Genomic DNA, 12,663 nt, shown 5'->3' on the forward strand with positions numbered 1-12,663 from the left:
CAACCCATATCATGACCATATGAAAAAAATACTATCATCAGCCTCAACACCATCTGTTTTTTTTTTTCTTTCTTGAGACTATGCTGGGAGGGCAGTACTGGGGAAATAAGCCAGAAAGAAAGGAGGATTTTCAGAATCTGTTATTCCACTGTTTTCATCTGCTGGCCCCAAGATATTTTGGGCGCCCTCTGGTGGGAAGAAGTAGTATTAAAGCACACCTTGCAGGAGAACCCAGAACCTTTATTAGGAGCGTTTGGGAATCCTGGGATAATAAACTTATTTCAAATAAGTTAGGTGTGTTAATTAGATTGATCATGACAATCACCTCACAATATATAGATATATCAAATTATGCTGTATACCATGTGTGTGTGTGTGTGTGTGTGTGTGTCTGTGTGTACACTGTCAATTATACATCAAAAAAAGCTGGGGGAAAAAGAACGAGTTAAAGAACTCAAGACGATGTTTGGGTGAATGAAGGCAAATGAGTCATCAACACTTTTAGGGGAATTTTCAAAAACATGGCAGGTATCAGTCCTTTGTTCCCCAATCTAAAAAAAAAAAAAAACTGACATTGTTTGAAATATACAGTCGTGTTTATCTAGAGGTTAGTGATGATTAGAAATCTGGCCTTACACCCATAACCCTGAACACTAAAATAGAATAAAAAACAATGAACAAGATGTTAGGAGACCCAGATCCTAGTCCCAGCTTTATCACAAGGTTATTGGATGACTTTTGGTGTGAAACTCAGCTGCCTGAGTCCCCACTTTCCCATAAATGGTGATACTAGCTTTCATGGCTATTCAGTGAGCTATTGAGATTTTCAAATTAGAACATGAAAGTAATAGCAGAACTTACAGTGTCTTGTATCTAGCATATGGAGATTTATAGGCTACATACATGACCTTTCGAGTTCCTTTTAATTCAGTGATTCCAACAGTACTATCTCGTCTAAGAAAGTTTACAGCATCCATTAAGGCAAAAAAAGAGGCCAGAGGGCTGGGGATGTGGCTCAAGCGGTAGCGCGCTCGCCTGGCATGCGTGCAGCCCGGGTTCGATCCTCAGCACCACATACCAACAAAGATGTTGTGTCCGCCGAGAACTAAAAAATAAATATTAAAAATTCTCTCTCTCTCTCTCTCTCTCTCTCTCTCTCTCTCTCTCTCTCTCTCTCTCTCTCCCCTCTCTCGCTCTCTCTTTAAAAAAAAAAAAAGAGGCCAGAGTGTGAGGGGTCAGGAGAGGGCCGCAAAGACACTGTGAGTCAAGCAGACTCAATCTCAACCTGAATTCATCTCTATTCACCAGGTGATCTTGGGAGCCTCATTTCTTTATATCTAAAATGGGTTAAAGATACATTTTTCTGCCTACCTTGGTTCTGGACCTGATCAATGTGGTCTGAGTAAGTGTGCATCTGCTGGACGTAAAGCCTGAGGCTTGAGACTTTTGAACTTAGCATGCAGAGGGAATGTCTGTCATTAGCCTGTCATGATTAAGTGTGTTTTGCAGTGCTAAGAATTGTTTGCAGTGTCCTATTGCAGTGCCTAGCATTAAGAATTGTCATTTCTCTTGATTAAGAACCTACAGAGTGGAATTGTATTGAGTAATTTGAGTGAATAAAGCATTGAAAGGGGCAAAAAAAAGAGATACATTTTTCCCACCCATCACATTATCTGCAACATAGAATAAAGTCAGTAGATGTTAACTATCATCAGCAGCACTTTCTCTTTTTCTTGTCCTTTAACCACTATACCATATGGATGGTGTAGGTCAAAGGCAAAACCTGGAGTTCTGCTGGGGCTGGAAAAAAGGGGTGCTTAAAAAGGACCACATTGGAATACTAAATAAAGGACTTTTGGAAAAGGCATGACTTTGTTCCCATCTGGATGATACCTCTAGGATTATGCACACTTTTTGACAGTATTGGGCACTAAGGCTTCAGGAAATCATTGACAATGAATCTCAGACATCTTTTCTGGTTCATAAACAAGTGCTGAAAAGAACTCCCAAATATTATATTTATGTATATATTTATTTTAGCACATGTCACACTAATGCATTACCTATACATTCAAAAATTCTCCTAGTAGGCAGACATGGTGGTGTGCACCTGTAGCCCCAGATACTCAGGTGGCTGAAGCAGGAGCATTGTTTGAGCCCAGAAGTTCAAGACCAGTCTAGAAAACATAGGAAGACCCCATCTCAACAAAAAAAAGGCAATAAAGAAAAAATTTTTCCTCTGTCAAAGTTTTCTTATAATTTATTTTTACCAGCCTGGCATTCCACTAACCTGAAAAGCATAACGATGCCTTAGATGGAGGTTTCACAACACATGCATTCGTTCAGCAAACACTCCAATGTCAACTTCATGTCAGACATCAGGTTAGAAACAGGGATTAAAAGGATAAGAAACTGGCCCCACCCCCAAGGAGTTCACAGTCCAGTGATGAGGCAGGTCACTCATCCAGAAATGAAGGATATGAAAAGCAGGCTTAGCAAGGAAAGCAATCAACGATGTTTTCATCATGTTCTGTTTGCAATGCCTTTGAAGATAGATGCCTATAATGAAACAAGTTTAGGCAGAAGATATGTACTTTAGTCCTCAGTAAGTGAGCACCTATGAGGTCATCCAGGTAAAGGGTGTATAGTGAGAACAGAAAAGAACCAAAGATAAGCCCCTGAGCAAACGGGAGATTCATGAACATGATGGACAAAATAGAGACCAGGAGAAAATACTAACTCAGAAATTACACCAGGAGTTTCTAGACAGAAATCAATAATACAGAAATGAACTAGCTACTATTACTGTTATTACTGTTTTGTACTTTTAGTATTTAGAAGGTGTGTTTCTTCTTTATTCACATGGATAGTATGGTAGCCAGCCTCCAAGATGGCCCCCCAAAGATGTGCACCTCCTGGTATTCATGCCCTTGGATGATCCCCTTCCCTAATGAATCCAGCCTGGCCTTGTGTGACCAGTAAAATACAACAGAAGTGATAATGGGTGATTTCCAAGTCTAAGTCAAAAAAAGGCTTTGCTGTTTCTACCTTAGTCTCTTGGATTGCTTGCTTTGGGGAAAGTCAGCTGCCACACTATAAAAAACACTGCAGCTGACCTGTGGAAAAGTCCACATAGAGACAAACTGAGATTCCCCATTCCCAGTCTTGCTGGCCTTGTGAGTGAGCCACCTGGAAACAAATTCCCCAGCCCCAGACAAGACTTCAGAAATAGATCTTACAGAAAATAATAATCACAACAAAGCAAAAAAGGTAAGCTGCATGTCTTCCATAAGAGAAAATATAGTTGGAAAAATAAACCTAGGAGGAAACACAAGCTAACTATGACATCTAAAGCAACAGAACCTTAAAAAACATGACTGGGGATGAAGCGAGGGGAAGGCCTGGGGGTAGGAGGAAATGTTGGTCAAAAAGTGTCAACTTTCAATTTAAAGTTCTGGAGATCTAATGTACATAATGGTGATTGTAATGGAAATTGATTAAGACAGAAGATTTTAAGAGTCCTCACAACAGGGAAAGAACTATGTGAGGTAATGGTTGCGTTTGTTTGATTGTGGTAATCATCTCATAACAAATATGTGTATCACATTAACACAACATGCACTTTAAGTGTGTGTAACTTTAATATTTCAATTATATTTCAATAAAGTTGGAACAAAAACTCGTGAATGGCTAGTCCATGATGAGATAAATCTAGATCATACTTTTTCTCCATAAGGAAAAGCATAAGAACGTCACTAATACAAACTTAGGATTTTCTATAGGGTACATAGATCAATAAGAGACTGAACATAGCCATTTGTGAAACGTTGAATAAATACATTTTGCTTCCAAAAAAAGGATTGAAAAGGGAAGAGAGGGGCTGGGATTGTGGCTCAGCAGTAAAGCGCTCGCCTAGCATGTGCGGGGCCGGGTTCGATCCTCAGCACCACATAAAAATAAAGGTATTGTGTTGTGTCCATCTACACCTAAAAAATAAATATTAAAAAAAGGGAGGAGAAAGTAAAGGAAGATCAGAACTTATTTGTCACATTCAAAAAGAGGCAAGACTTAATTCACAAAACCCTCTCATGTCCCCTACCTCCTCTTACCGTGAAGGGAAAGATACAGTTGAGTTGCAAGAGCAGGAGTATATAAAGAACAAATCTGATTTTAAATATTTGGTCCCATTTATAAACCATGAACTTCCACCATGTTTACTTCAAGAATATATTCAATACAGGCTAACCATAAGTTAGTCAGTGGGTCTACTGCTGGAAGGAGCAGTTCCCTTTTTACACGCCTCTCACATCCCTCCTTGGTTTGGGTAAGATGCTGCCTTCCAAGTTTAGACAAATGACTTTGCTTGTATATGCTAATTTGGAATAGATAAGGTGCTGGTCAGAAGAAGCACAAGCTGAGATAATATATCAGATGAAGGGAAAGGGGAAGTCAGGCCTAGAAGGAACTGAAAACTATGAGATAAAGGAGAAAAGGTTCCACATAAAGTATAAAAATGTATAACTACAAACTAGTTGGGTCCTGCTACCTCAAAACAAGGAGAATTAGTCCAGTGGTAACTGCCTGGCTGAGGTTAGAAAATGGGGATGCAGATGAAACCCTTCCTTTCATCAAAGGTGAGGCGAAATTAGGAAAAGTTCAGCCTTGCACAAAAATTAATGAAACTACAAAGAAAGTCCACTTTGTAGATACTTGGGAAAAGAAGGCCCAGTCTAAATCAGAGTGGGCCCCATGAACTAAACATAAATACTTGTGATCTTGGGCTTCTGCAAAAGTATTTCTTGATTTGAAAAATGTCACTCTTCCTAGAGTTCAGGAGACTGGATGGAAGTAACCCTTACAGAATCCTTACACATATTTGTTAATGTCCATCAAAATAAAACAATGGGGCTGGGATTGTGGCTCAGTGGTAGAGTGCACATCTAGCGTGCATAAAGCACTGGGTTCGATCCCCAGCACCACATAAAAATAAAATAAAGATATTGTGTCTACCTAAAAAGCTAAAGGATAAATATTTTTAAAATAAATAAATAAAACAATAGATAGAAAAAGCAAATGAAGTAGAAAGGGGATCAACTGTGTTTAGTAAATAAGCACTAAATAATGCTGTAAAATTAACTTAAATTTACCATTATCTGCTGCCTGCAAACTTTCTAGGATCTTCTTCCTTCAACATTTTAATGGGATCCTGGTAAATTTACTTTTCCATGTTACAGATAAAACATGAAAAGACATTTTTTTTCCTTTATCCAATTTTCCATCCAGGCACTTCATTTTAGGTCCCTCAATAATACTCCCTACTTCACAACATGGAGTGACTGCAGATTTGTGTGCTCTTGATCCAAAATTCTTGACATGGGGGCAAAGTACATAGGTGAAAGTCTACATAGGCTATAATTTTGACCCAGGGAATTTAGACACAGAAAGGGATCACTATACATACCATAGTTAGAATGAACTGAAAAAAAGTTGCCTAGCAAGGATTTTAGCCTCACATGCAAATAACTGTCTGAAATTAGTATATGAGGCACTACTTCTAAAGTGTTTGAAAAGTTTACTCTCTTAAGCAGTTTAAAAGCTCCCTCAGGCAATCTTGTTTACAAATTAACAGAATTCTGAATTAATGAGGTCCAACTGCTTTCTTTTTAAATAACTTCAAATACAAGCTAACCCAGACACATATGGAAATAATCCTCCTTCCACCTCAGTGGCACACTGGACCTCAAAACCATAACTTTTCTTTCGGGAGCTGCTGAAGGCTTCTTGCCAGAGATTCATTTTCCAATGGTACCCTTCTGAAGTGAATGACAAATACTCTAATATTTACCTCCTTTATACATGACATGATGAACGAAAGTACACATTTGTTTTCTCTACTACTCTTTCCATATTTCTCTCCAAAGACCTGATGGGATGGTTTGGTTTCATAGTCATCATAAATTTATTATACTGAACTTGTGACCCAGTCTGGATGAGAACCAAAACGCTATTCAACATGAAAAGACAGAATTCACTCAGTTCTGCAAAACTGCCTTCTTTCAGAAATCCTGAAAAACAGCTTGTTTTATTTTTTTACATTGTTCTCCTCACCAACTGCTACCAGAATATTTTGTTTTTATAGTTTAACAAGCCCTAATAAATACACGCTATATTGGTTTTGTGTCTATGAATTACAGATGAACAATCTGACCATTCAATATTACCAGCTTTGAAATCATTTTATTAAACATAATTTTATCATCTAAATTTGCCCATAGAGCTCACTCAGAATCTTCCATTATCCAAATTGCTCCTTATGAGAACTAACAGAAAACATCTTTTTTTTTTCTGAAACTGATAACTTCCATGCTCTTTATTTTGAAACCCCTGGTATGTGACCTTTCCACTCATAAAGAAAAGAAAAAGCCAATATGTTCAAATTAAGTGGATTTATATTATCAAAAGATGTGTACACACACACACTAAGTATATGCATATAAAGATAATATACAAACAGACATCCATCAAGGCAAAATCCATAAAATGTTTCAAGATGAAATCCATCTACAGTTTGCCATCTATAATAAGGAGTATTTTTATTTCTTTGATGAAAGGGTGTATTTTATCCTCTCTTACTTTAAAGTGGCAATAGATACATTTTTTTCAGAAAATGCTTAAAGGCTGACTCGTGCTTGAAGATTTCTTTCCCTATCATAATCTTCATTATTCAGGAAGGATATCTTATCATATGAATTGTGGATTTTTATATACTCTCAATTTCAGGTAGCAATGTGCATGTACTCACTGAATTCAGAAATCCAACCGACTATATAATAGTTTTATAAATGGAACAAGTTGGCTTAAATTGGACTGATTTTAGGAGACTTTCCATTGCCTATTTTCCATGACAGCTCTCCAGCTCAGGACTTTCAAATCTGAAAGATATTTTACAACAACAGAATACAGGCACATGTCCACAAATAGGAAATTTTTTATAAGTCATACTCAAAAATAAGAAAGAACTGTTTTCCAAACTAGAGTGCGTTAATCCTCAGGGTTTTGCCCATTTACAGAGAAAAAGCACAATGCAGAGCGCCTGACTTCTTGGATGGATGTCAGAATCAGGATTAATATTTTGGGCTTATTTCTCTGGTGCCTGCATCTATTAATGTACAAAAGAAATTGACCATAAGAAAGGAAATTTGTATTAAAAATATAATTCAGAAGAGACAAAAGAAATGGCTACTTGCAGAGTCATGTGTCTTTTTCTAAAAACAGAAGCAGAGATTAACCAAAGAAAATCAATGCTGCCACTTCAATGAAAGAAGAGCAGAACATCATTTCAAATACATGAAGTGAGAGAAAGACTAAAGAGAAACTATTTCTATATTTCTAATACAAGTCCAGTCAGTATTAATAAAAGCAAAGGTGGAAAGACATACTGTCAATAATTATTATGAAAACATTCATGATGGCCAAGAATTCAAAATTAATTCAGATTTCAAGTCAATCAGAGTTTTGTGACACTTCATGGCCACTGATCCTACATCTGTTTGAGGGGGTTGAAGAAATATGGGGTGAGAGTATGAAAATAGGTTAGAGCCAAGCCTGGAGGGTGAGGGGTAAGCAAGAAACAAACAGGAAGAATTTGTTATCTTGAAAAAAATCTATCAGAGCCCTGATTCCTAAAAGATTCTGTGGTATTTCTCCCATAGAGCACACAGATAGAGAAGGGTAATGGACTGGAAGATGAACTAGGAGATACACAATCTTCACATAAACCAACTGAAGTGGCCATACCAAACCAAAAGTAGCATAGAAGCATGCATACTGATAGTCTGCGAGAATATCAATGCTGTTCACATTCCCAGAGGAAGCGGAAATCAATTGGAAATAGAAATCCAGCATTTCCAGTGACACTGATGAATTTTTTTATGAAAAAAAATCAAAAGTGTGAGGTTCAAAGGCACGCCCTTCATTTGTGGTATATAGTCCCTATAAGGTCCGTGTGGTCCCATAATCCCAGTACCAGCAAGGTACACATTAGTGTTGTTGGGGAAGGATGGCCAATAATGTAGCATTTAGCATAATACTTGACATACTCTCAAAATATCTGTGGAAAGGCAGGAGGGAGAGAGGGAAGGTGTATAAATACAGAGTCTCAGAGGAAAAGATCATCAAAAAGATGGGAAATAAGGTTTGAGAGTAAAGGTAATGACAGTAGGACTATTTAAGTTGAGACAAAATGAAGAAAGCATTTCATAAGTCTTCCAAGATACTATACACATGGCTGATTTCCACCTCTACTGAAAACAGAACAAGATGAAGTACAGCTTATAAGTGTTAGGTTAAATATAAAGAAGCCTTTTTTACAAACTTCTTGCCAAATACTTGAGCAGATTACTAAGGGAAACTAGAGATATTTTAAGATAAAATGTATTCTCACTTAACCATGATAAACTAGGCTGGACAACATAGCAAGTGAACTCACTAAGGATCCATCAGGCTATGATACCTTTCTGATACCTTCTAGTTCTTTCTCTATATGGTAGAAAAGCCATGCAGGTACATCCATCCTGATCTTAATACTTAATAATAATATCTCTATGATTCATCATAATATAAGTATTCAGCTAAAGAAGTAACCATTCTATTTCATCAGCTTCCCTCTCTCTCCCTCCCTCTATCCCTCCCTCCGTCTCTGCCTCTCTCCCTCTCTTTCTTTGTAAGCTCCCCCTCGGCCATTTCAAATCTTTTCCATCTGGCAAAAAAGTAACAGAAAATTTTCATTTCCTGTGCCCAGACTGCCTGATCCTTGCTGGAGACAAGGCCCATTTAACTGTCACCTGATCCTTTGGTCCAGATGATGGTTATAGTTCACTTCCTCACCTGATCTCCCTCCCTCCCAATCAACTGTAATCTCATCCACTCCTAAATCCACAGCATGTTCTTACAACATTTGATATAATCCACCTTGGATTATTACTGAGCTATGTCTTCTCATTCTTATCAAACAAGAAGTCCCTTGAGGGTAGAGAACATAGCTGACTCATCTCTGGATCCCTGTGATTCTGAGGACACTCCCTGAGTGCTTATGTTCAATGAAGTGAACTATAGCCATCATCTAGGTTTAAAGACACTGTTACCTAATCAGTAGTTCACTGATCAGCATTTACCTGATGCTCCATTTCTTTCAAGAGTCTGATTTATTATGCAAAATATTATAATGGATGAAATCAATAACCTTCACTTCAACCCCTGAGATTATAACTTTAAACCCCAAGATACTAAAATTCTGTTCATTGGACATGTTCATCTTTATGATCTGACTTATGTGGTTTTTAAAATAAAGCTAGCTAAGCTCTTCCTTATAGCTTAGGATGAAAAAGAAGAGTTCAAACTTTACTGTGAAACCCAGAAAATTCACAGGATTCTCATTAGCTTCTCCACAGGTACTTGTAAAATGGTTCGAAGAATGAAGGTTCAAAACTTCACACATTATAGAGTCTCCAATGCAAGAGAAGTATCGTGAAGAATGGGAAGAGATGGATGTTGTCAAATTTGGGGATGAAGATACCAATAGCTAATATCACTCTGCCAAACAAAGCAGTAATACTTACTTGATAATCCTTACTACAATAGCTGCCAGGCTTAGCCAATAACTTCCAAAGGAATGATAGCTGAGGCAGTAGGCTCAGAATTAGGCAAGTTCCATTTAATAACTACCACAATGCTCATGCAATTTAAAATATGGATAAGACATATCTATTTGGTGAGTTCATCCTTACTCATCAGTGGCTACCCCTCAATTAGGGTCCCAAAATGTAATTTTAGTGAAAATGATTTTCACCTACTCCAACGTTCCCTGTCCTTAGAAAGAATATCCAATTAGGAATGAAACAGGAATAACACTTGGGATTAAACATGAACTTTCATTTGTCTAAATGAGCTATTTCACTCTTCTGAAGATTCTATATCTCATTTATATTCAGCTATGCTTTAGAAGGACCTTTACCTTGGCCTACGTGAATATCCATTCAAAACAAATACTTTTCAAATGAGAGTACTTAGTTTTGCCAAGGCCTTACAAATGTTGATCACTGCTACTACAGTATCACAAGAGTTTTTCTTCACTTGTGCTTTAAAATCAGTGCATTATTGAGCTAGGGATGTGCCTCAGTAGTGCAGCACTTGCCTACCATGCATGAGGCTCTAGGTCTGATCCCCAACACTGCAAAAAAAAAATTAATGTATTACTGAGCTTTCTAGGTACTGCCCTCCCATCCCACTCTCCTGGTAAACAGTATTTTTCTCTACCTATTTCCTTTCCTTACATACCAGTACACTAGTTATGGTGGAAAGTGTGTAGGTTTTTTTTTTCCATTTGAAATCTGTTCCTTCAAATATCTCTGAGATAGGTGCCAACTCTTCCAATTATCTCACACTATTACTCTAAAATCTTTCCCCTCTAATGACTTATTTCCAGACATTAATATAAGTTCTACTTTCCCTTTCTGTTATTTTCCTCCTTCCATACACTGCTTCATCCTTATTTGCATGCAAATCCATGATGAAATCAGCTATACATTTTCCTATTCTGCTTACATCCCTGCAAGCTGGCATGATTCCTCATTGTTTCTACTGTAATCCAGCTCTAAGTACTTTTCAGCAAATTTCAATGTCATGCATCTTCTAAGATTTTAAAATTGCTCATATCAATTGTGCTTAAAAGCATAGTTAGAAGAGAATTCAAACATTAAGGAGAACTTCTTGACCATAAGAGAGACTTAAGACTTAAACACCGGAACAGGAAAAGACTGCTGGAAAAAAGATGTAAAATATCTATCCTTAGAATTCTTTTTAAATAGAATGAAAAAAACATTGCTCATTTAAGATTTGGATGTTGAGGTTCCTAAGCAGAGGAATGAACCAAGTAGTTTATTTACATCCCTTTCAGGTGTTATATCCAACAATATAGTCAACCTAATTGTATTTCTCAAATTTTGCTTTAAAAGCTTTCAATTTTTAAAGAATTGCATTAAGACAAAACCAAGTCAAGATACTCTACCAAATGACCGAATATTTCATTCAGTCTGAGTTCTCTTGGGAGGAGTTGGCATTTGTAACTTAATAAGGCCTTTGAAGGGTGGAGGGTGAGATAGACCCATCTTGCTGTGTTCCCTTAAAGCTGGTGCCAGACTGCTTCAAGAAAAGAGGACAGGAATAATTTTAAAATCTTCATTGGTCTGAAACATTATTTAGCCAACTTGGTATAATCAATTGCTATGGATATCAACTTTAACTTTTGAGAACACATAGCTAAAATGGAATTTTTGAAGATCCAGGCAAGATTTCCTTATTCTTGGGGAGTTCAACACATCTTTACAACTTAAAATCCTAGAAAGCAACAGATCACTTCTAATGAGCTGCCATTTGCTTAAAGAGAACAAAAATGGGAGCTTTGCCAGTCAAGAGATGAGCAAATAGCATGCTGAGTTGGAGATCATGTGGCTGGTGGGGAGTCTGGTAGAGCCAAGAAAGATGCAGAAGTACAGGAAGTGGGCTGAAGGTGGCCAGGATTCTAACAACAGCACTTGGGCTGGTACTTTATCCTTTCAATGATAAGGCAAGATAATGTAAATAAAAGTTGGGTGCTTTCAAATATAATATTTGAAAAGTATTTGCCTTTCATTAATACCACTGTCACCTATAACTTCCCTTTTGGCCTACCCTGAACAGGTAACAATACAGAAATAAGCTAACCCAAAGGGCTAAGATCTATCAGAGAAATTTAAGGGTAAGTCTCAAAAGAAGGTACAGCATATCATTAACATTTGATTAATGTAACATATATATTTTTAAAATTTCTAAATATTCTTCCTTCAGTTTTCTTTTAATGCCAGTCATGTTTCACTGTGCAGTGAGGCAGAGTGGACTATTAGAAAGACATAAGGATAAATATAGATTTTGAAATCAGACATGAATTCCAGCTCTGCCACTTCTTAACTGAGAAATAGACAAGGCATTTAACATTTCTCAGTTGCTTCATCTGTAAAATGTGCATGACACTACACAAAGAATTACTGAGTGTTATGTGTGCATGTAAAAACACAGAACACAGCAGCACATAGTTAAACAATAACAGTAAATGTCCTATAAGATCTTCCGCATACTCCCTCCCTCCTGTAGCCTCCTCAGCTTCCTCTAATCTGTTCTGTTTTCCTCATATTTTCCTTCTTTGGTCTGTTGTCATTTCTCCATAATAGTCATTCCTCTCCTTTCCAAGTGTAGCCTTACTCACAGCAAAATCCTAGCATTTGGCAGAAATTATTTGGAGTGATTAGATGCCTAGCAAATTTATATGACTAGAAACATTTTCAGATGCATGGTGTTTGAATGCCAAACCATAACAGCACAGGTTTGTAGTCAATATGATATATTTCAAGAATACTAAGCATCTAGATTCACTGACATTATGCTAGATATTTGGGGTTACAGAGATGAGGACAAAGTTCCTGCACTCAAAGAACTCAAGAGTCTATCATGGGAATACGAACATATAAACCAGTAATTGCAGTAAAGTAGAAGAAGTACAAGAAGAGAGATACATATAAAGTACTGAGATGGCAAGGATAATGAAAAAACTCAAACTGTTGTGAGGGGTGG

At 37.2% G+C, this 12,663-nt stretch overlaps 1 protein-coding gene across 1 annotated transcript in view; it reads right to left on the minus strand.

The window, feature by feature from the left end:
* GPC3 (glypican 3) overlaps window positions 1-12,663 on the minus strand; it is a 402,701-nt gene that overhangs the window by 267,210 nt on the left and 122,828 nt on the right. The gene's annotated exons all lie outside the window — the stretch shown is intronic.

The sequence above is a fragment of the Spermophilus citellus genome, assembly GCF_964194105.1.
Source record: "Spermophilus citellus genome assembly, chromosome: X".
Classification (NCBI taxonomy): Eukaryota; Metazoa; Chordata; class Mammalia; order Rodentia; family Sciuridae; genus Spermophilus; species Spermophilus citellus.